Raw genomic sequence first — 23,166 nt, 5'->3', positions numbered from 1 at the left:
ATGCTTTGACAAAGCAGGTTTAGGATCTCAAAGACATGGAAGTATCGCGTTACAAAGTAGTTGACTATGCAAGACTGGTGTCCTTGCAAGGTTATAGATTATGAAAATCTTAACAGGCTTAAGAGGGTTTTAGATAGATGCATGGGTCACAGCTCTATGCTGGCCCACCATGAGAAAATGGGGTATTTTAGGGACTTATTTCCAATTATGAGGGCCAATAGCGTCCCCAGGCCTGCTGCATAGCCTCCTTGGGTGTCACTGATAGATCAAGAGTCACTGCTATGCTGAAGCTTTGAAGTATGATCCACACTTAGAAATGGGGAGGAAGGCAAATGGCTGGAAACAATTGACCATGTGTTTATTTCACCTGGTGCTCACAAGTCCCAAGACCTGGACCATGATGTTGAATTTATGAACTGAGCTTTGTATCTCTTTGTCATTTCCTAGATGCCTATGTATAAAAATATGCTATCCAGGCCACAGAAAAGGGACCACTGTGAAAGGTGGACCTTCAGTGCCTTCATTGCCTGAAACCTTAGCTCTGGACAACTTGTCCCAACTCTCTTACATTCTACATCCTGACTTGTTCCTCATCCTCTCGGCTTCAGATCTGGTGATTTATTTTCCATTTTACAGGCTTACACACTCACCCCCAAAACCAGCCGCCCCCTGACTAAAATGTTTATTTCCCTCTTCAACTTTGATCCCAATTCCTGCTGTGATGGTACTGCCCTCGTGCATACTGAGTAAACAGCCCCACCTGCCCACATGGACGGCTCTAATCGGTGTGCATCCATCTCCCAAGAGAGGCTTTTGCCCTCCAGGTGTCCCACAGTCCCCAGGTAAGATCTGTTTGAGGACACTGCGTCAACTGCTACCAGAAAGAAGTAAAATACGTCCTTTAGTGTGATGGCATACAAAATGCTATGACTCTGACTCATACCAGCCCAATCCTCCCTCATTAACTGTCCTTTTAAAACATAAACGAGGGCTTCTCTGGTGGCGCAGTGGTTGAGAATCCACCTGCCGATGCAGGGGACACGGGTTCGTGCCCCGGTCCGGGAAGATCCCCCGTGCCGCGGAGCGGCTGGGCCCGTGAGCCATGGCCGCTGAGCATGCGCGTCCGGAACCTGTGCTCCGCAATGGGAGAGGCCACAGCAGTGAGAGGCCCGCGTACCACAAAAAAAAATAATAAATAAATAAGTAAACGAACATGTTATGCTATTTATATGTTTTTTTCAAATTGGGTTTCACACGTTTTATTTCCTGGATTTGCAGAAATCGGGAAGGATAAGTAGGAGTTCTCTCTTTAGTACAACAGTACTAGTGACATAATGACAGGTCCAGTGTCCTGGTCCATGTTACATAGCAAGTGAATTACAGAGCTTAACGCACTTGGTCACTGCTTCATCTGCTACCTATGTTCCCTTGGACTGAGAGCCTCCGGAAAACAGAGATCAAATCCATGTGGTCCCTCTGTATGAAAATTAATAAATAAATTTGATGATAGGATGATAAAATCGATGCTGATGAGAGTGATAAATATGCTTTTCATTTCTAACTGTATAAATCAATTTATTTTCCTGATTTTCATATCTGCATGCCTTTGCACTGTTTCCTCTACTTAGAATGCCCTAGAGCAGCAGTCCACAACATTTTTGGCACCAGGGACCGGTTTCGTGGAGGACAATTTTTCCACAGATGGGGGGGTATGGTTCAGGTGGTAATGTGAGCGCTGGGGAGCGATGGGGAGCTGCAGATGAAGCTTCGTTCACTCGCCTGCCACTCACCTCCCGCTGTGCAGCCGGGTTCCTAACAGGCTGCGGACTGGTACCAGTCCATGGCCTGGGGATTGGGGACCCCTGGCCTAGAGATTGTGAAGTAAGTCAGACAGAGAAAGACAAATATCATATGATATCAGTCGTACATGGAATCTAATTTAAAAATGATACAAATGAACTTATTTACAAAACAGAAATAGAGTTACAGATGTAGAAAACAAACTTATGGTTACCAGGGGCAAGCGGGGGAGGGATAAACTGGAAGATTGGGATTGACATATACACACTACGACATATAAAATAGATAACTAATAAGGACCTACTGTATAGCACAGGGAACTCTACTCTATACTGTGTAATGGCCTATATGGAAAAGAATCTAAAAAAGAGTGGAGGGCTTCCCTGGTGGCGCAGTGGTTGAGAGTCCGCCTGCCGATGCAGGGGACACGGGATCGTGCCCCAGTCCGGGAGGATCCCACGTGCCGCGGAGCGGCTGGGCCCGTGAGCCATGGCCGCTGAGCATGCGTGTCCGGAGCCTGCACTCCGCAACGGGAGAGGCCACAGCAGTGAGAGGCCCGCGTACCACAAAAAAATAAAATAAAATAAAAAAGAGTGGATATATGTATATGTATAACTGATTCACTTTGCTGTACAGCAGAAACTAACACAACATTGTAAATCAACTAGACTCCAATGAAATTTTTTTTAAAAAGGTAGTCCCTTTACACTCACTTTACAACACTAGTTAATAACATCATAACAACATATGAATAATGTATAATAGTATAATGGACAATAATATATATGCTCTATATAAAAAAGAAAGAATGCCTTCCACCTGCCTTATTTGACTAGAAAATCTTTCATCTTTTAGAACCTGACACCTGTGTAACCTCCTCTCTGAGACCTGCACCTATCACTGCCCCTCCCCACCTCCAAACAGAATTAACTATGTTATAAGCTGTTACACTTAGGATATAATTCTTTATGTCATTTTTGTTTATCTGTATGTTTTTCCCACCAGATTATGGGCAGGGCCAGCCTCAATTTCATAGTCCTTTTTGCACTCCAATCGCTGCCATGGTGCCCAATAAGTTACAGATACTAAAAAAGGATTTCTGGAACCAAATGTCATGAAGATGATGGTGATAAAGATGATCAGGCAAGAAGATGATTTCACTCCTTTCAAGAGAAATAAAGAGCTTTTCCAACTAGTCGTCCATTTAGAATAGTATATTAGTCAAGATAATCAATGCAGGCTGCTATAAGAAGCAATTTCCAGATATAAGTACTATTGCCCAATACAAAGCTATTACTTACTCGTGAGCATCTGGTGTTGCTTGGGCGTCTTCCATTGTGTGGCTCTTGCATCTGAGAATTCTTTGCTTACAGCTATTTAGATGGGAGAAAATGTAAAGAAGACACATGAGATTTTAACACACTTGGCCTCAAAATCACAGTCATCACTTCTGCTCCTGTTCCATTGGCTGGAGCTTGGGAATCACATAGCCCATCTAACTTCAGAGTGACCCAGGAAATGTAATCTTCCTGCATGTCCAAGAAGAGACTCCAAAGCTGTGAACACTAAAAGTTTCTTGCAATAGTCTAAACTTCTGGACACCAAATATCTATTTTACTTTCCTCTCACTCACAGAGCATGCCCACGTCACCCCATGGAGGACAATGCAAGGTCTCATCCAGTCACCACCACCATATCAATGTCCAGGACACCCGGGGAATGCAGCATCTTCTCCATCAGTCTTATGTAGGATCTCTAGGTGTAGTAGCCTACATATTAAAAAGACAAGTAATCTGTACCCTACTTCCCCACCAATCACAACCCATTTATAATGGAGAAAAGGGACAGGAAAATAATCCCATTTGCAAAGGGAAATAATAGGTAACCCTCAGCATGATGGTCCACAGACACGCTGAGCCCCTCTGGGTCAGCACTGTGAAGTCCATACCTTCTGGGCAGGGTGGATGTGTGTGAAGTTAGCTCTAAGAAGGACTCCATTTTTTTTTTCTTCTTCTTGGCCACATATGAAGTGGGCTTGGTGGTGGGGGGCAACCCTTTCTTCAGAGCAGTGCACCTCTAAAAGCTTGACTTCTGCTCGGTATGGAATGGGTTGGCAACCAGAGAGTTGTTTTAAGCCTTGAGCAAGGAAAGACGTTTCAAGTCCAGGCCGCTGGTTTCTTTGGCAATGCAACTCTAAAAATTAGAAGGCATACGATATATTTGCTTCCAGTCACGTCCTTATGCCAGTAAGCACACCCAGAGTTATTTTCAAGACATTGTTATCAAATCTACTTTTGTTTTTCTTCTTTCCCTCCATGCATTTCTCTCTTTTAACGTAATTACCTAAATGAATTGAGGCTATCAGAAACAATAGATGGGAAGGCCATACCCTTGATTTGATATTTTACCTCAAGTAACTTCATTCAGTTGAGAACTTTTACTGGATATTTGCCACTTCAAGCCTTCCTTTGGTACCACGTCTTACTGTCGGAGTCTAAAATAAATTTATTTTCTCTAATCTGACAGCCCAAATTTCTGGACTCTGTATTCTGTTTTTGCTAGCAAACTCATGAAGTCTTTCCAGAGTCATCTCTTTCCTGTAGTACATAAATCTAGATTAGCCAAAAACACTACTAAGACTCTGTTTCCTCACCATGTCTTCTGACGCTAAAAACTGTGATGCGACTACCTTCTAATTAATAGCAGGCAATAATTGTACCAAATGATTTGTTACTGCATGACCTGAATTTCCATCTTTCCAGGTTCTGGTATTATGGGGTTGGCTAAAAAGTTCATTCAAGTTTTTCTGTAACATCTTACAGAAAAACCCGAATGAACTTTTTGGCCAATCCAATAGTTTCTTTTCAGTCTGTTGCTAAACTCCTAGACCAATGATATATATTAAGTCTAGTGTAACAGTTGAAGAAATCGATTTGGTTAAGTCAATACCCCATTTCCGCTACCAATTTCTGTATCAGAGCAATACATACCAGTTGCTGTAACAACAGTCTCAGTGATCTCAGGCATAGGTTTATTTCTCCCTCGTGTCACTGTCCAATGCAAGGCTGGCAGCTCTCCTTAGAGGCTGTCTTCCAAGTGGTTACTCAGGAACTCAAACTCCTTCCCTTTCGTGATGCTGGAATCATAAATCAGTGGCATCTAAACTCACTGTGGAAGGGGAAGCAAAAGCCAGAATATTGTTTAAGATACTTCTAAGGGGCAGAACTAGAAGTGGCTTATATCCTTCAGTCCTAATTTTTTTGGCCAGGACCCTGTCACATGACCCCAGCGCAACAAGGAGGAAATGAAGTGTTCCTGTGTGCTCAGGAAAGGGAAATGGGACTGAGGAGCTTACAGCTCTCTATCCTGTATTAGAAAGTGTCATTTACTTGACTCTTTACTAATGACTGGCCAAACTGAGGAGAGAAGCCCTTTCTTTTCTCAGTTATCAATTAGATGATTGGACAATGATGACATTTTATTTTTATATTAAAAACGCAGGATCAACGTACTTTGAAATTATGAGAAATTTAAGGCAAGTATAATTTTTTACCACTTAAGATAAAATGGAAATACTAAGAGGTTCCAAGGGACGCACTGTGAACCATCCAACAAGCCACCAGATCTTTGGCTTTGAAAGATAAACTTCTCTGACCAAATCTTCATAACACAGGCAAAGTAGTGTGCAAACTGGCTATAAATGAGTATTAAGCATGACCGCGCAGTTCCTCACAATGGTGATGGCTCAGTCTAGGTGAACTGATTACCTATGTGCTCTAGTCAGACTCAACAGTCACCCAACTCCCTCTCCTTTGAAAGGCACATCTCAGCCCAAGGACACAGAGGACCTGATCCATCACCAAGTAGTAATCAGAGTAGTAGTACAGTGGAAAGAACACAGGTGCTGAGTGCAACAAATCTAGGGTCTTCCATTGGTTGTATGTTCTGAGCAAGTAATTTGAAACTTCTCTGAAACTCACTTCCCTCATCTCTCATCTGTGAAATGGAGAGTAATATATCCATCCTGCATAATATTGTGAGCATTACATATATATGTGTGTGTGTGTGTATATGTGTGTGTAAGTGTGGCTGATATTCAGACAATATGAATTGGTCAGAGTACTCTCAATGGTCGGTGTTCATGCTATACTAGGTATTAATTATTTTAGCACCATCACCTACCTATTTATTTATTTAGGCCTACAACATGCGTATAATTTTCCTAAGCATTATGGAAAATACAAAGAAATTTAAGACCTAGGTCCTGCCATCAGTATAGTTTTGAGATCAACTATGTGAATCCAACTAGAAATACGACAGAAATTCAGAGAGAGAATTCGTGTCAGCATTGTCTGGAAGAGTAAAAGAAATTTCCATGAAGAAGGTGACCCCATGAGTTTGGAGGACAACAGGTTGTAGACAGTCAGAGCAGGTGCAATGTTTCAGCACAAAGCTTGGTAAAGTAGAGAACGCTGAGGAGACCAGTCAGACTGGAGAGGAGAGCAATTAAAGACAAATGAACTTTATCACCAGCACTGCAAATTCATTCTGAGTGAAATCATACTTAATTTTATGATTAATTTATGATTAATAAAATTTATTCATTTTTAATAAAGAGCAATAGTCCAGTTACTGAGGGCTCATTGTGTTTCCAGAGGGTACTGATATGGGTGCAGTTACAACAGATTCCACTGACTGCAAAACTTTTGCAGAGAGGCAAAATCATCATCATGATTTTGATGATGTATGGTGTGTTTGGTGCTTTTCCAATGCAATTAATCCTGCTCTTTCCATTTCTCTTCTCCTCAAATTGTTCTCTTTTTCTACTCCTCCATACTTGGTACTACAAGAGAGACATGCCAAGTGCCCAGAACAGTAGCTTGGCACATAGACACTCAATGAATATTTGTTAAATGGATTCAATAAAGTTCTGAGAAAGTTCTGCTTGGCAGGACTGCAGCTTCTTATGGTCTTTAAATCAAGCAAGGTGAGTAGAAATTCACCTCCTAAAAACAAAGGCAAAGAACACTGCTGATGAACTCTTACAATCAGTTTATATGAATCCATAAGGAAGGAAATTAGTAAATGCTTCTAATGATGAGATATAGTGACCAGAAAAGGCAGACAGCCCAGAAAAGTCCCCACCTTTGGAGGCTTCAGTGTAGGCATTGTGTAAGTGTCACTTGCTCGGGCTCAGCACAAACTGGTAATATGCTTACAGCTTTGATGGGCCCTTCAGCAAAGCACCTTCCTTCCCCAATGCTATCCCTAAACTCCACTTACATAGTTGAACGACAGCAGATAATCAAGGTGGCATAATCTCCAAACCATGCCTAACAGGTATCATTTTTTTAAGTTAAAGTGATATAATCTTCCTTTTCCTTTAAGTCATGATTCCTTATGCTTTCCATCCATCAAATCAATGTTTCTTATTCTATACGTGATGAGTAAATACCTACTGGAATAAGGAAGGCATTGCTCAACTTTTACCCTCAAATTAGTATTTTTCGGGTACTTAAAATGATAATCTTGAAAGCTAAGCTTTGAGAAAAAGGGATTTCTAAACTTCAAAAACTCCCTTTATGTAAGCAAAGCAATACATTGAGTAACCATATGGAATTTGACAGGTACAGAGAATTTAGAATATGGCGTAAGGGGCATTCCCACCCGCCTGGAGTGCAAGTTGAAAATTGTTCTGGAGCTGGGAGGAGGAAGAAATGGAAAAAGCGAGGAAAAAAGAAACTAGCCAGTTATGTGTGTTCCTGACACCCACACTATGCACACGAGGAATTCCCCAGAGCAATGGGATTTGTTCCTTGCTTTGCTGTGAACATACCAGGACAATTTCAATCCCAACCTCCCACTCCCTCCAGAAGCCTGCATTTTTACTGAAACTTCCGCAATATGGTACCGTTGCCAGGGAGGTTAACCTGGCTGGGGTCGTTGTTTAGGTGCCCTGAATTAGAGCTTCTGGCTTCCCAAGGCCTGCACTTGGTACACACGGAATCCAGAAGTTTCTATCTACTCCTGTGGGATGATACAGTGGTAGTAAGAAGCCAGAGGATTTCCAGGTGCCTGGAGTTGGAACAAGATGGCCACAGAGTATAAGGATTCCACCTCCAGAGGCAACCAGCCAGGGCCATGGGTGGGATTAAACACTAACCCCAAAAGACCAGATGAAAGAGCCACTTCTCTGTGCCACCACTCCAAGGCACCCAGGGAGTGGACCAGATTCATCCCACAGCAAAGACCAGCAAGGAATCAGAGGTGACAAGCTGACCCAAGGTCCCCTCCCACACCCCCATGAGGGTACATAAGCCTCCTCCCAGGCCCAGATGCTACCCAGCTGACAGGTAGAAGGGGAGAATTGAACTCCAGGAAGACTGGGCATTTACCCCAAGGAGTCTGATGTCAACACGAGAAAGGGTTGTCTTTAGTTGTCAAGTTTATTTGGTCTCCCTCCACTTCCCTATGAGAGAGAGATGAGAGGTCAGAGCAAGATGAGAAATTATATTAAAAATATAAAATGTTCTATGCTTTTAGCTCAGCTGAGTGTAATGCATGTGATTTTTAACCCCAGACTGTATTAATCATGCAAAGTCACCGGTCAAAATGCCCAGAGGCCCTCTCCCTGCTTTAAATGGTAGAATGCAGTTTGGATAGAAATAAGTGTAATGTCATCTAACTTGTATAGCTTTGCAAGGTTTTCCATCTGTTATTAAAATTTTTTCACATCATAGGTCCAATGAAGGGGTGGGATTTAGTCACTACATTTTCATCTAAGAAATGTTTTTTCCTTACCATCAGTGGCGAGACTATAGAAAACATAAAGTTGCTCACATTAGTTGTGCTATGAATCAATATTTGGTATTTAGAAAGATAACAGGACAGAAATTTATGGGAAAGACATCATTTGCCAGGTATTGTCAGGCACATTACATACACTCACTGTCATTCACTGTCATACTCCTCAAACCACCATTGTTCCCATGTTACAGATGAGGAAACGGAAACTGATTAATAAATCAAAGTCAGTTTGTCCAAGGTCACCGAGGCTAGAAGGTGCAGAACTAGAACTGGAATGCAGCTGGATGACTGCGGTAGGACCCTTGCTGCTTCCCCCCATGGTCCAAGGTCTCTGCCCCTCTGCTCAGCATGTCACTCACAGACCTGCCTAATAGCCACACACCCAGTGAACACACAGGGCTGATGCCTCCTGTTCTCTGGAAATGGACTCTGGAACTTCAAACTGCCAACCTCAGACTTTATTTGACCTTAGTGAAGACCAGCAGCCCAGGCAACGCCCCCTCCTAAGACAGGAGACTTGCTTTTCTCACCCAGGTTCCCAGTTTTGAAACTACATTGAAAGATTTGTTTTTCTCTCTGGCTACTGCATTTGCAGTCCCTCCAATTAGCACATTCATTCTTTAAAGAAATGCCCAAGTTGCTTTTCTGGTTTCTCAGCTTCTCAGGCTCCTGATCTGAAGGGTCATTGTCTTGACAAATCAGGAGTGTGGCACCTAGTCGCTGGGTTACTCAGCCTGGCCCAGGTGCCTTCAAATAATCACCTGTTCTTTTAGATACTACAAGAAGCATGCAGGAGCCAGAAGGTAAGGTGTCATGGTCCCTGGAACACAGCAGCCTGAAGGAGTACTTAGCGAGAGGATGCTGGTCTTCAAACACTTAAAAAAAACACTTTCTAATATGCAGGCATCACATCCTGTGGAGAATGAAGCATGTGGTAGGACAATTATGGTGGGCTTTCTGAAGTCGTGGAAAAAGACTAAAAATGGCCCATTCCTTAGGACATAAGGAAAAATAGGCATTGAGCCAGTGGAAACCAAGAAGTAAGCCAGAAAGAAATGGAAGATTTTCTGCTTTCCTTTGCTAGTTCCTTTCTATAGTAAAAGCCAATTTTACTAGCATTTTGTCAGCCAGAGCCCTTTGTAAACAAGTACTTGCAAATTCTCAGGCCAGTAAAAATGGAGATTCATAAAGATGTTTTGAGGACTGTAACCCTTAAATGCTTTTGTGAATTATTAATACAAATTAAAGAGTGTCTGCTTTTTTAACGATTGAGTAATGCTATCTATTTTACGAAAACTAGTAATTCATACTGAGAATGTTTAGAACATTTTGTTAACCAGAATATTTAACTTATGGGAGAATTTGGTACTAAACTGGCTAAAAATTTTCATAGGTCATGAAAATCTATGTACTTTAGAATTAGGAGGAGGAGGCTGCCTCCCAAATATGATAATTTATTAACTGTGTGACCTTCAGGTCCTTTCAATTCCCTGTGCCTTATTTTTCTCATTTTTAAATGAGTATAATGACATCTACCATCCCCGGTTATTAAGCTTAAATGAGAGAGGCATATGCGCATGCCTAGCACATACTTGCATATAGGAGACACTCACTGCATAAATACACTGCAATTATGATGATGATGATTAGCATCCTTTTTAATGCTGCTACTACCATTTGTGTGAGCTTATTTCTAACTCTCCTTCTCATTTTACCAGCCTCTGCCCACCCTGGAATTCTGGCCTTACATACCTCCCCCTGGAACACTGAAAGTTTTCCCAAATGCTATGATCAGCCCTTCCTTTTCCCATTCAAAGAATAAAGAGTGGTTTGGGAGTGTCTGAGCCCTCCAGGGCTGGCTCTCCCCTCCACCGAGACACCACCCCTGGCTTAGTCTTGGTTCGTCCCATCATTTCCTCTTTCTCTGGGCCAGACCTGGATAAACTTGTGGTTTCCTTCCTTCGTGCTCTCTGGAGAGCTGAGTACCGCACACTTGAAAGCCTAAAAACTTGTCATTTCCACCTTGAACTAGTGGCTGACCCCGCCAGACAGCCTGGGAAATGAATTAGTGTCCTTAAGCAGAGACAGAATGTGAGCAGTGACCCAGCTCTCCTAGGCAACTATGGAAACTGTCAAGTGGTAGTTAAAGTTCCCTTTTTCCCAACCCCTTTAATTATGTTGAAGACTATGTCATATTGTTTTTGAAAAAGTTAATGAAATAGTAGGTAAAGGTGAACCAAGGAACATAATTTACTTGGATTTCCTTGCAAGCTTTTGATAAGGTCCCTCATAAAAGACCATTAAGGAAAATAGATGGCCAGAGGGCTCTGGGCAAAAGTCTTTTTGGTGTATTAAAAACTGGTTAAGCAATTTTAGAAGGAAGAATCACTGATGCTGGCTACTTCTTGGAGTGGAGAGAGGTTAATCACAAGCTGTCCCCAGTGTTAGTATTTGGACTTGAAATATTTGAATGATTTATGAAGGAAAAGAAAGCAAAGTTGGTCAAAGACACAAAACGATGATCATAGTACAAGCTGTCCAGAGGATTTGGTAGGAGTGAAGGTTCCTTGCTCATCAACCAGGAATACAGTCCCTGGAGGGAAGAGCTGGGGGCCTACCCTGAATATGAAACCTCCAAGGATGAGAACTAAGCTCTGAAACCCTTTCAGAGAAAGACAGAGACACTTCTCATTTGTGGCCCCAGTGCAGCCAGGCCTGAGGCTGGAGGGCAGGACACAATGACCTTGCAAGTGTCCTTCCCACCCTTCCGGCAGATGGTGGTTTAAGGCCATGAAAAATCAGAAATGAGTGGCATGGGTGGAAAGCATTTAAGCAATATGAAGACAACATTTTGCATAGTTTTCATTCCAAAATTGTAGAAGAATAATTCTACTGGTAAAGGAAAGCCAAAGAAATGTCATGGGGACTAAAACATTAAACACATCTTCTGGTTCATTCTTGTATTTGACTTGATGCCGCAGAAGATAGACAAGAGATACTGAGGACCTGTTTACTGCCTACTATAGGGGCAATGGGAGTACTTCGTTTTTTACAAAAGAAGATAGACCTTCCTTGAAAGTGCTTATAATCTAACAATGTAATTATTCTCATAGTTATCCTCACTGTTGCCTCCCCCCCTCCAATATTTTCACTTCAAAATGAAACAGAGGGAATTACACAAATATCTGGATGCCAGTGAGGCAAATAAACCCCAGGTGCCCTCCTGGCCATGTTCTTCATTAATCTTTATGACACTTCTTATCAAGTCCCACCTGCGTTTCTCCAAGATCAAAAAGTCTCAAACCCAAAAGTCACATTGCAATCAGGGGCCAAGTGAATCCGAATCTGTATTTACCCAAACTTCTTTTCTTTTGCCCAGTCAAGTAATGATGGTAGTTTATACATAGGGTTCTATTTACACAGTAGGAACGCATTTATTTTGAGACAGACGTCGAGAGAGAATACGTCAGATAATACATTGGACATTAAAATACTGCTCTCAAAGAGTCCACCAGTAGAGCCACTCAAATATAGTCAACTTACTTTTGAAAATTTGCAAAGGCAATTCAATAGGGAAGTAGTCTTTTCAATGAATGGTACTGGAACAATTGTATGTCAATAGGCAAAAAAAAAAAAAAAAAACAACTCCAACAAAAACCAAAAAACCTCTATACATACTATATACAAAAATTAACTCAAAATGGTTCATAGGCTTAACTGTAAATGTAATTGTAAACTTATGAAATTTCTAAAAGAAAATATAAAAGAAAATCTTTGCAACACTGGGTTAGTTGCAAAAAGTTCTTAGATACAACAGCAAAAGTGCTATCCATAAAAGAAAAAATGGATACACTGGACTTGATAAAAATTCAAGGTCTTAAGATCTGAGTCAGAAACAGAAACTGAAACAAAAAACAAACCTTCCATGTTTCCAACCAGATTTAGAGATATAAACCTTTCCTCAGGAACATAAGAAGCTGAGTGAGCAACTAGATTGAGAAATGGCAGCTCCTCAGCTAACTTTTCCCCAGACTGAGTCAAGTAGAAATCAGTGACTCTTTGCTTTGTTTTCCTAGTAATTTGTGGGCGTTTTGGCACTTAACACACTCTATCGTCATCAATTGTCATAGACTCATGCACAAATGTCAGCGGTAGGGCTCAATATATTGTATCTGTGTCCTCCCAGAACCTAGTAGAGGGATTGATAGAGAAGATGTAGTCAATAAATGTTTGAAGAATAAAATAAAGAAAGAGGAGGAAAGCAAGAAAGTAGGAGAAAGACATTATGTGAAGAGAGAAAGGGAAGGAGGGGAGGGAGGAAAGGAAGAGAACAGGACAGAAGAATGGAATGCAAGGAAGAAATAGCGAGAAGGGAGAATGAAAATGAAGAAGAGGAAAGAAGGGGAAAAAAATGTGCTTGGGGTGAAGAAAATGAGGACAGGTAGGGTCTGTGGTGAGATGGGGTAGTGTCTGGTGTGGGACAGGGACAGCCATGGGCCAGTCTGATCATCTGGGCAGCATTACCCAAACCAGCCTGTGGTTTCAGGCCACTCACCCTGAGATCACCAGCACCCGTTGTCCTTCATGCTACAGCCCCGTAGATGTCAGCAGCCATTGTGTGGTTCAGCACAGGCCAAGACAGCAGCTGAGGCAGGAAGAGGGAGGCCAAAGCTGCTGGCTGGTGCTGCTGGGTCTGCTCCCCTGCTCCCCGGCTGTGGGCCTGGGTGCCAGCGCCAGAGAAGCCAGGTCAGGGTGGCGAGGAGTGCTGGCATGGCAGGCCTCTCACACTCTCTCCTTTCCAATGGCCCCGCATTGCTGGGGAAATGGGAGGGGCTGGGCAGCCAGCAGCCGAGAGTGAGAACTTCCTCTTGCCAGAGCCAGCTGCTGGCTGCCATCTGGGCAGGGGCAGTGCCAGTTTCCCAAATCTGCCTTCCCTTTGGAAAACGGGGAGAAAACTCTGTGCTGCGGAGATAGCTTCTCCTTCCATCCTGAGGCTCTCAGTTAAAAACGCAACAAAACCAGCCTTTGAAAAAAGAAGGGATGAGAAATGCCACATGTTGGGCTGTTTCCAAAGGAATTTGCTTCTCCTAGGGCCTTTACATCCAAGAAAAATCTCTATCTGCCCTCGATTTCCCTTGGTTCTTTCCTTTTACTTAGTGATAACCTTTACTTTTAAAAATTAAATCTGTTTGCACAAATAAAATGCATATCTGTGTGTCCTTTCTTTGTCACATAGAGATGGAATCATCCACTATAAACTGGAAATTTTCTGAGAGATGTGATCTAGACTTTTTAATTCACCCTCTACCATGAATAACCCAGCAGCTCACGAAACTGATGCTCACTGGATACTTTCTGGAGGATTTATTCATTCACTGAATGCATTCTGAGCACCGTCTAAACGTTAGCACAGGATTGTTGATGATGAAGAATTGAAGAAGACCTGTCTCCTGTTCTCAGAGTTCAGCCAGTTGAATGGAAGCATCCCCTCAGATCCTCCTGGACATCAGGGCAATGGGAACCTGCTGCAGTGTGTCAGCTCTGTGTGCAGCCCGGACCCGAGCCCCCAGCCTTATTTCCTGTGCTACCGCTATGTTCCCAGGAGGCAGATGGGACAAGAGTTGCCACCTGACAGAGCACAGAATCAAGGAGAGCCTCTGCAAAACCAAAAAGCAGACGAGCTTTGTGCAGGGGTGGGAGTCAATATATGTAATCAGCTGCCCACCATGGGCACTGACCAATCGGAGCAGATCCTGGCCGGGAAAGATCAGTACGGTCACCTTGATACATACCAGCTGAATATGAATCCTGGATTTATTTTGTATTATTGCCTTAGCTGTCAATTCCTTCTTCTCCATCTTGATACCGTTCCTCTTAGTGAAGCATGGAAGCAACCGCACTTCCCACCATAGCAACTGGATGGATGCAGGGTTGGAAGTGCTTCATGAGGACCTCAAGTTAGCAGAGATCTTCACAGTGAGGCTTCAGTTTGGCTTCCCCGACTTTGCTGGTATCCTGGTCCTGGAGCAACTCTCAACATGCCTAGTATTCTCGGGCTAGTTGGAAGAGGCAGGCTGAAATCCAGGGAAGGGTTCAAGATTGAGGTTCACTCTCTAAAATATAGGGTTCATCCCAGCTGATGTTTAGCCTGTCTGGGGGGCATTCAGGCCCTAAGGAAAACTGGTTCACAATGTCCAAACTCACAGGAACAACACTATCTTGCATTTTAAGTTTCTCCTAAGTTATTTAACAATAATAAAAAATACAGGCAGCTTGCATAGGCCTGAGCCTCCAGGGAGCACTGATTATTGGATAAATTTGAAAGTGCATGATCTCATTTGACCCTCTCCGTGGTCCCTGAGATAAGCCGGGCAGGCATTATTTGCTCCCATTTGGTAGCCCAGCAGAAGTAAACAGTTTGTCTCAGCTGGCATATTCAGTGGCAGAGTTAGATCAGAAGTTAGGTCTCCTGACTCCTAATTCAGTGCCCTTTCTATAAGCCAGATTACTAACTGATAATATAAACTCCAGCATCCTAGACAAGACCTACGAGAGAAATGAAATTAAGATCAGAAGTTCCCCTGATGGAAACATAGATGAAAACACAGAAGATCAGTTGGTGAAGAGCTCTGACTCCCGGTGCTGCCTTTGCTAATCATGTGATGTTGAGTAAGTTAACCAGTCTCTCCAAGCTTCTGCTTTTTCATCCATAGGAAAGAAACAGCACCTCATGAGGTTGCTGTTAAGAACAGAACTAGGCAATATAGGACCATGATCACAGGGTCCAGCCTAGGGTAGGTGCTCAATACATAACGATATTCTTTGTTATTTTTATTCCTGAGAAGCTGACTTTTGCTTTCAGGTCAGAAAGCCCTCCCTGGGACTTTTCTGGACTGGTCTGTGCTACCAGGAGCTCCCATGGTCTACCATCTCTCGTATGAGGCGGGAGGAAGCCATTCATTCACACACTGGTACTTCCCAGTGTGAAATCTATCCATGTCCTCCCAAGGAATATTTGCTCATCTGCTTCCAGACACCTTCTAATACTTTAGAAATATTAATTCATTTCATTCTCATCACAGCCCTCTTAAGTAGGTTACTATTATTATTCCCATTTCATAGACAGGAAAACTGAGGCACAAAGAGGTAAAGTCACACATCTAGGAAATGGCAGAGCCAAGATTCCAACCAGAGGGCCCAGCCCCAGAGCCTGGGAGTTTACCCACTACACAGGTGGGTAAACACATCCATTTTAGCAAAGGATGTGTCTTAAAAAAACTGTATGGCCTCGTTGGAAAGGGGCTTCTAGGAGGGGTTTACTTCTGAGTCTCTTAAACCTCATTATGAAATCTCTCCCCTGCTCTCCTACCAAAAGCTTGGGCAGCCCTGGGGTGTCTTCCTAGAGGTTTCTTAGGCCTTAAGCCTTGAAGAGCCAGAAACACTGAAAATGACCAACTTGCCTTAGAGTCCTCAGACGTAGATTCTTCACCAAAATCAATTTTCTAAGTGTTTATCAAGACATAGCTCTCTGGCAGGCACTGAGCTGAGATATTACTAAGATGGTATTTTGGGCCTATAGTTAAGGAAGACAAGACAGTTGCTGATACATGTGGAGATGTCAAAGGACACCCCCTGTCCTTTGAGACAGGGTGAGAACCTACAGTGATCACAGGAATGGACAGAACTTTGTGTGAGCACAGCCTGAAGGAATTAGGCCTCATGCTGCAAAAGCAAACCTGGGGGGAAGATGAGGGGAAACTTACACAGTCATGTAAAGTGCAGGCAGAGTGAAAACAGGTTTGTTCACACATTCCAAAACTCTGAACCCAGGGGACATCTCCCGGTTTGAAGGAAGAAGTGTCAGGACAAATAAAAGGTAATCCTACTTCAATACACAAGCTGTCTCAAGAGATGACATGGGGTGAAAACATACATGGCTTCAAGGTTTTCATAATGGTAAGGATGCTAGAGTTAATAACCATATGGTAAAGGGAAGTTGGGGATGCTTGAGTTGCATTGTAACTAAGGCCCCAACGATACCTTGCTTTTGAATAGAGCTGGATGTTTCATATAGACCCACGTCTGCCTGAGGTCTCATCAGAGCCCTAGGAAATTGTCAAGGCGGGTATTATCAGGCCCACTTTATGTAACAGGAAGTGAGAGCTCTGAGATGTTATTTGCCTAATATTTGTAGCATGGGGATCCTGTCTAACTCCAACCTGAAGGTGAACCTGGCTTCTCAGGCAAGTGAAGACGTCTGGGGACAGCACACTCAGATTTTGCCATTTTCATCTGAACCACCAGGATCCAAGAAGACCCTGAATAGGAACTCTTCTGGACTGGACCAAGCTCAGCCATTCAGAGGACAAAACGTCCTATTCACGAGCCCTTCGGTCTCGCCCATTAAGCCCAGGCTCTCGTGCATAACAGGCTCACGTGAAGATCTCACAGGGAACTATGCTGTTGATTTTTTAAAAAATAATAATAACCTATGAGTTTTATCTCTTTATCTCCTCAGTCCAGAGGGAAAAAAAGGGACACAATCTGTCCTCCCAGTGGGACATCCATCTGATTAGATGTCATAAAACAGAGTAGTCCTTTAGTCAATAATGGCTGGAATACCTCCGACCCACAGTTACTGGAAAGAAAAAAATCCTGACTACAGATAAACTCCCTAGGGTTTCAGATCCATTTTGCAATAAGCCATGTTATGAAGGAAACCTGGCCCCAAAAGATAGTTTGAATGCAAAATAAAGATAGTTCACATGCTTTGAAGCAGATACAGGGCTCCTGTGGAAGCAACAGTATCATATTTTCGGAGGATCATTATATTTCCTGCTTCAGACTTTATTTGGGTCCCACCGTTCTTTTATACAACTCCTATTTTTAGTCATCAGAGGCGCCATGTCCTGCCAGGCAGGGGCCTCAGCAGGGCAGGTCTGGCAGGAATAGTGAGGGTTGGATGCCTGAGGAGTCGAGAGAGCTGGGCAGACAGTGGGCAGGCAAGCTTCAAGGATCAGGTGCGGCCCACCGGGCAAGACAGGCCAGAAGCTGGACCTGGAGAATCTCAGGGAAAAGATTTAGGGGAAGCCCCATGGGTTTAGGGAGCAGGACTCCAGGGTTCAGGAGGCCAGAGAATTATCAGGAAGGGGCTGGAATATAGACAAAGCAGAGGTGGGCAAGAACTCTTTGAGATATCCTGTCACAGAACAATGGGCAGGGGCTGAAATGCATGGGCCTGAGAACCTTGAAGACGTTATGCAAAGTGAAATCAACCAGTCACAGAAAGACACAGATAGACACGATTGATGTAAGGTATCTAGAATATTCAAATTCATAGAATCAGAGTGGAATAGCAGCTGCTGGGGGAGAGGGGGAAATGAAGAGTTACTAACTGGTGGGTAGAAAGTTTGAGTTGAGATGATACCTATATGTATACATAGTTAAGTATATGGTATGTATTGTATATGATATATAAGGTGTACAGTATACCTTAACAAAGTAGCTATACTTAATAGTTAACAATTCTGTACTATAAACTTTAAAATTTGTTAAGAGAGTGTAGCTCTCACATCAAGTGTTCTTACCACAGTCAAATAAATTTTTAAAAAGTAAATAAGAACTCATGGGTTTGAGCCAAAGGGGTACAGGATGAGTCTGATCCAGGCAGGGGCAGATGCGCCAGGCTTGCTGGGAAGTTCCTACAACCAGGTCTTTAGAGAAGAAAATGAAAACATCTGTGGTCACTAAAAACTGTCATATAAGAAAATCTTAATCTTCATTAGGCATTCACTCATGTCACCTCTAATCCTATGAGATCTAACTCTTGGTGAAGAGGAAGATAAAAGAAAGGGTCTTCTAAGTGAGAATTAGCCAGGGGGAGATGGAAAGTTCTTTATCTGCACAGATTTTAGAGTTTCTTTATCTGGGTGATGAGTCCCAGCGTCTAGGCTGACCTCCAGACTTCCTTAGGTGTTGGATAAAAAGATACCCTGAAATTCCTTTCTGACTCCCACCATTTCATTGTTGTTTGGCATTTTTCATTTTGTGGGGTTTCCAAAAAATAGCACAAAGAAGTCAAGAAGAAATGCCATGGCACAGAGCAAGGAGCCATACAAAAACTCCCAAGAGATGGGTTTGACCCATTCATTCTGCCATCTTTATTTCCAAGTAGAACAGGCCTACCTTTCTTCTCTGTAGGATCCTCTCTTCTTTCCCACATCCCTCTCCTGCCTCTTCTGTCCTTTATGCAATCAATTTATCTCTACATTTGTCTCCTGATGTCTTCCTTCTCCTCACCCTTGTGTGGTCGAAGGAGGCCTAGGGAGAAATGTGAAAGAACAGGGCCCCAGACAGTTCAGGTCCTACGTAGGAGAGGCTGGGAGGAACCACATTACCAAAAGGCCAAAGTAGAAGGTGGAGTCCCATGGCAGGTCATATTCTAGGAAATGGAACTTGGAAATTCCCTCCTGGATTGGCCCAATGCTTTATAAAGGAAGACACAAAGGGAATTAGAGAAGAAGACCCTAGAAGCCACCAGAGTAAAAAGAAAATGCACTAGAAGTAGAAGGGCATGAACTGCTGGGCCTTACAGAGCTGCCCACGCGCTGGACGGCAGTGAGCACACCAGTGGTACAGCACCCAGCTGGCCATACCCACTGTATTGCTGAGGTACACAGGCCAAACCTTCATCATTTATTTGTCTGTATGTTCACGTGTCTTCTAAGTTCCAAATGCTGTGCTAAGTAACGAGAATACAGAGGAGACTCCTTACTGATTAGCAAGCATTTATTGAGAACATACTTTGTGCAAAGCCCTGGAGGAAGCATGGGAAGAAAAGGAAGCTGAGACAGGACACAAAATGAATGGAAGAACGTCCTTGTTATGAAACTGGATGAAGGGACAAAGCAAATCCTGGTGAAGTCGCTTGCTGGAAAAACCTGGAAAAAAAGGTACTTGTCTTAGCAGAACCTCTCCCACAGAAAGATGTTCACTTTTGTTGAAAAAATGCTGGCTTTCCTGGTCATTGGGATCAGCTGAGGCCTTTGATGAAGAAATTCAGAAGAGAACTGAATTTCTCTGACAAGGAAAAGAGGAGATAATCCGTGGGTGCTTTAGGGAACGGTTCAGAGAGGGAGAGGGAGACCCAGAGACCCATGACTAAAGAGGAACCCTGACAAGAGAAGGCGAAAATCTTTGTCATTATTTATTGCCGGGGGTCATATCATGTAGCTTTCTCCTTCATCTCCCCATAAAATTGTAGTCAGTTCTTCATTACTCACTAATGCTTTGTGGGTTGGGTCTGTTTTGAGGGGATGTGATAAAGCCTGGAATCTCATTTCCAAATGGTCAGAGGCAAAGGCAGAGAGTTTTCATGTGAGAAAAACTATATATGAGTTATCGAGGACACATTTTTAGCAATGCATTTGCAAGTTTAGATGTGAAACACATGTGCTCAGGAAGTTGAGAGGGAAGTAATCTGAGGATGAGTGGATAATCAGGGCAGTCTTCCTAAAAGAAGCAACTTTTGAACTAAATGGCCCTTGGGAGATAGATTCAGCTCATGGAAATACAAAGGTGTTATGTAAGTTCACAGAGACCCCAAACTACACGTATGGTTTCCTAATCTCAACTCAAGATACAGACATGCACATAGGCAGACACAAGTGCATTCAGCTATGCCAACACCTACCATACAGGAAAATACTGGCATGCACCAGATCATACATCCATTAGCACAACCAGACAACACATAGCGTCTCTTTCAGTCTATGCAAAAGTGGCCCCTCCTCTCACTGAGATGTACAAAAAGTGGTCCATTAGTATTAAAGCGACATCACTGCCGAAGTGATTTATAACATGTTAGACATTTTTAGTGGAAAAATGCAAATACATAGCAGAGAAGGTTGGGCACAAGTCCCTTGAAACCATTGCCTCACAAAGCTTAACAAGGGTCTAGGTCTTTCACAGAGAAAAGCTGTTCAATCTAAGCAACATTCAAGATCATCCTATCAAAGTCAGAGGCTTTAAAGAATACAAATGGTCAACTCAGAAAATAAGAAATACAAATAGCCAATAAAAAAATACAAATACTATTTTAAATGTTTATATAAAATATATAAAAATACAAATACTGTTATATATATATATACATGAAATCAGCTTCACCTGAAGTTAAAGAAACACAAATAAAAATGACATAATACCACTTTGCCCTAATTTGCAAAATTTAGAAAGAATTAAAAAGTTCAGTAATGCTTCATATGGGAGTCTGAAAAACTGTGCTCTCAACTATAGCAGTAGGGATGGCAATTTGGTACATAATCCTCATGGGAGGCCACATCTACCAAAAGCCCTACACACATGCATACTCCCTCATCTGTAACTTCACTTCTAAGCCTATATCTTGATGGAATACCCAGGTAAGTGCATAAAGATGTGTGTGTGTAAGGATTTCATCATACTGGTTTTGAAAATAGTGAAAAATTGGAAGCTATTTAAATATCTAATAAAAGCTGATTGTTAAATAAAATGTGGTATCCATTCAATGAAATACGGTATCACTATTATAGGAATAGTATAAGATTTCATGGCACCAAAAAATGTTATAATACATAGAAAGATTATAAATGAGAAAAGCAGATTCCATACAGTATATAATATGATACTCTTTGTAATAACTAAGCTAGTTAATGCATTTGGTGGTTAAACCAGAATATAAGCTGCATAACAGCAGTGGCTCTTTTGGCTAAGTGCTGTCCAGAAAAATGTCAGACATAAAACAGGCCCTCAGTAATTTTTGTTAATTAAATAGATTCATGCTTACTATGCATCAGGTACTGTTGTAAGCACTTGATAGAATATTTTGTTCTCTCAACAGCACTGTGCTCTAAGTCTTACTATGAACTCCACTGAGCCATGAAGAAGCACAGAGAGGTTAAGCCATGTGGGCAAAGTCACCCAGTCAGCCAGTGGTAAAGCCAGGATTCAGACTCAGGCAGCCTGAATCCAAAGTCTTCACTCAAACACTTTCTGTATGCATGTGTAGAGAAAAGTCTGAAAGGATGCGCACCAACACATCAACAGCAGTGATTTGGGCAACACTGGGTGGTGGGGTCACTCAAGGTTTTGTTTTCCCATTCTACTTAGAGTTTCCTAATTTCTCTACAGTGGTGTAAAAATTACTTTTTAAAGGTATATTAATATTACTTTGAAATAACACACAATTTCCTTTAATGGATGCTTTCTCTGACCAAAACAGAAGAAAAGGAAAGCAGAGGAAATGGGTTCTCAAGAGGGAGGGAAAAGATAAGGAACAAGTAGAGGGACCAATTTTCCAAAACTAAGGTAAAAACTTTCAGAAACTACAAGCCCCCTAGCTTCCCATGTGTTCTTCCCTGTGTCCTTCAATCCCAGAGGGTTCTAGGACACTTCTTGGGGTTGCCGCTCACCTGGACAGACACACAGTAGCCCAACGTGCAGGGCCCCTCGCAAGGCCATCTGCATGCGGACGCAACCCTTTATTTGTGGAGGTTCATCTGCCCAGAGACGTTTCTTGAAGTTCTGTGCTGGACAAGGGGTGGGCATGAGGGATACAGCTTGAAAAGGAGAGTCCCTGCCTTCAAGAAATTCAGAGATGGTTTGGGAGATGGGCAAACTGAAAACACACAAAGTATTACAGAGCTAATAAAACAGAAGGAAGTTCAGGATGTTGTGGGAGCATCTGATTCCTGGAACATCCTGTGCTTGCCTCTGTCACAGAGCTCACTGCATTCTCTGTTTTAATTGTGTACTTCCTCGTCTGCCTGTCCAACCATCTATGAACTTCTTGACGACTGGCACCGAATCTCACTCATGTTTGTGTCCTAGCGCTTGGCACAGAGTAGACTGCTTAATCAGCAGCAGCTTTGCCTGAATGGTTATCTCTTTGGGGAAATGGCTCTGTCGGCAAAGTCTCCGGGTTTGGTCCATCGAGGATCAGGCCAAGAGAAAGGCTGCACCTAGAAAAGAATATCCTAGAAATCTCGCTGGCTCAGATGGCGCGAACCAGGTGAACAGACAGAGGAAGCAAGAAATTCCTAGGCTGCATGCATATCAGTATAAGATACAGCTGATTTATTTTGGTCAAAATAGATGTGGCTGCAGCAGAGATGAGTGACAGAGGGTCTTTTAGTTACACTACGGTCAGATTTAATCCTCCAAGCTATGAGGATTCCAAAAAAAAAAAAAGAAGAAGAAGAAGAAGAGATATGGGCAGATTTGGTTATAGGAAAATCACTCTGGTAGCACCGTGGAAGGTGAAAGAAGAGGGGCAAATCAGAGACAGAGGCTCATTCAACTAGGAGCTCACTGCAAGGAAGCAGCTGGAAAATAATGACCTGGATGAAAGCAGGGTCTTCGAGTGTGCAGAGAAAAGGACACCCTAACGTTATTTTCCTCCAGGCCAGCTTGAAATCATTCTCAGCCATGCAGAACAGTTAAAAATGGCACTTGAGTACGAAAAAGGCAAAGCCGATCTTGAGGACTTAGCCCTCTTGCCAGCTCAGCAGCGTCAATCCC

At 42.7% G+C, this 23,166-nt stretch overlaps 1 long non-coding RNA gene across 3 annotated transcripts in view; it reads right to left on the bottom strand.

Moving 5' to 3' along the window:
* LOC136793841 (uncharacterized) overlaps positions 1-23,166 on the bottom strand; it is a 109,655-nt gene that overhangs the window by 4,590 nt on the left and 81,899 nt on the right. For 2 of the 3 annotated variants that reach the window (XR_010839814.1, XR_010839816.1), the window contains exons 3-5: positions 4,791-4,968; positions 3,749-3,993; positions 3,102-3,173 (exon numbers count right to left, since the gene is read on the bottom strand). This is a non-coding gene — a long non-coding RNA (uncharacterized lncRNA). The remainder of the gene's footprint in view (positions 1-3,101; positions 3,174-3,748; positions 3,994-4,790; positions 4,969-23,166) is intronic. The other variant, XR_010839815.1, reaches the window with a different exon arrangement.

This window comes from Kogia breviceps, chromosome 1, assembly GCF_026419965.1.
Source record: "Kogia breviceps isolate mKogBre1 chromosome 1, mKogBre1 haplotype 1, whole genome shotgun sequence".
Lineage (NCBI taxonomy): Eukaryota > Metazoa > Chordata > Mammalia > Artiodactyla > Physeteridae > Kogia > Kogia breviceps.
The sequence above is the reverse complement of the archived record's forward strand: the minus strand, read 5'-3'. Positions and strand labels throughout refer to the sequence as shown.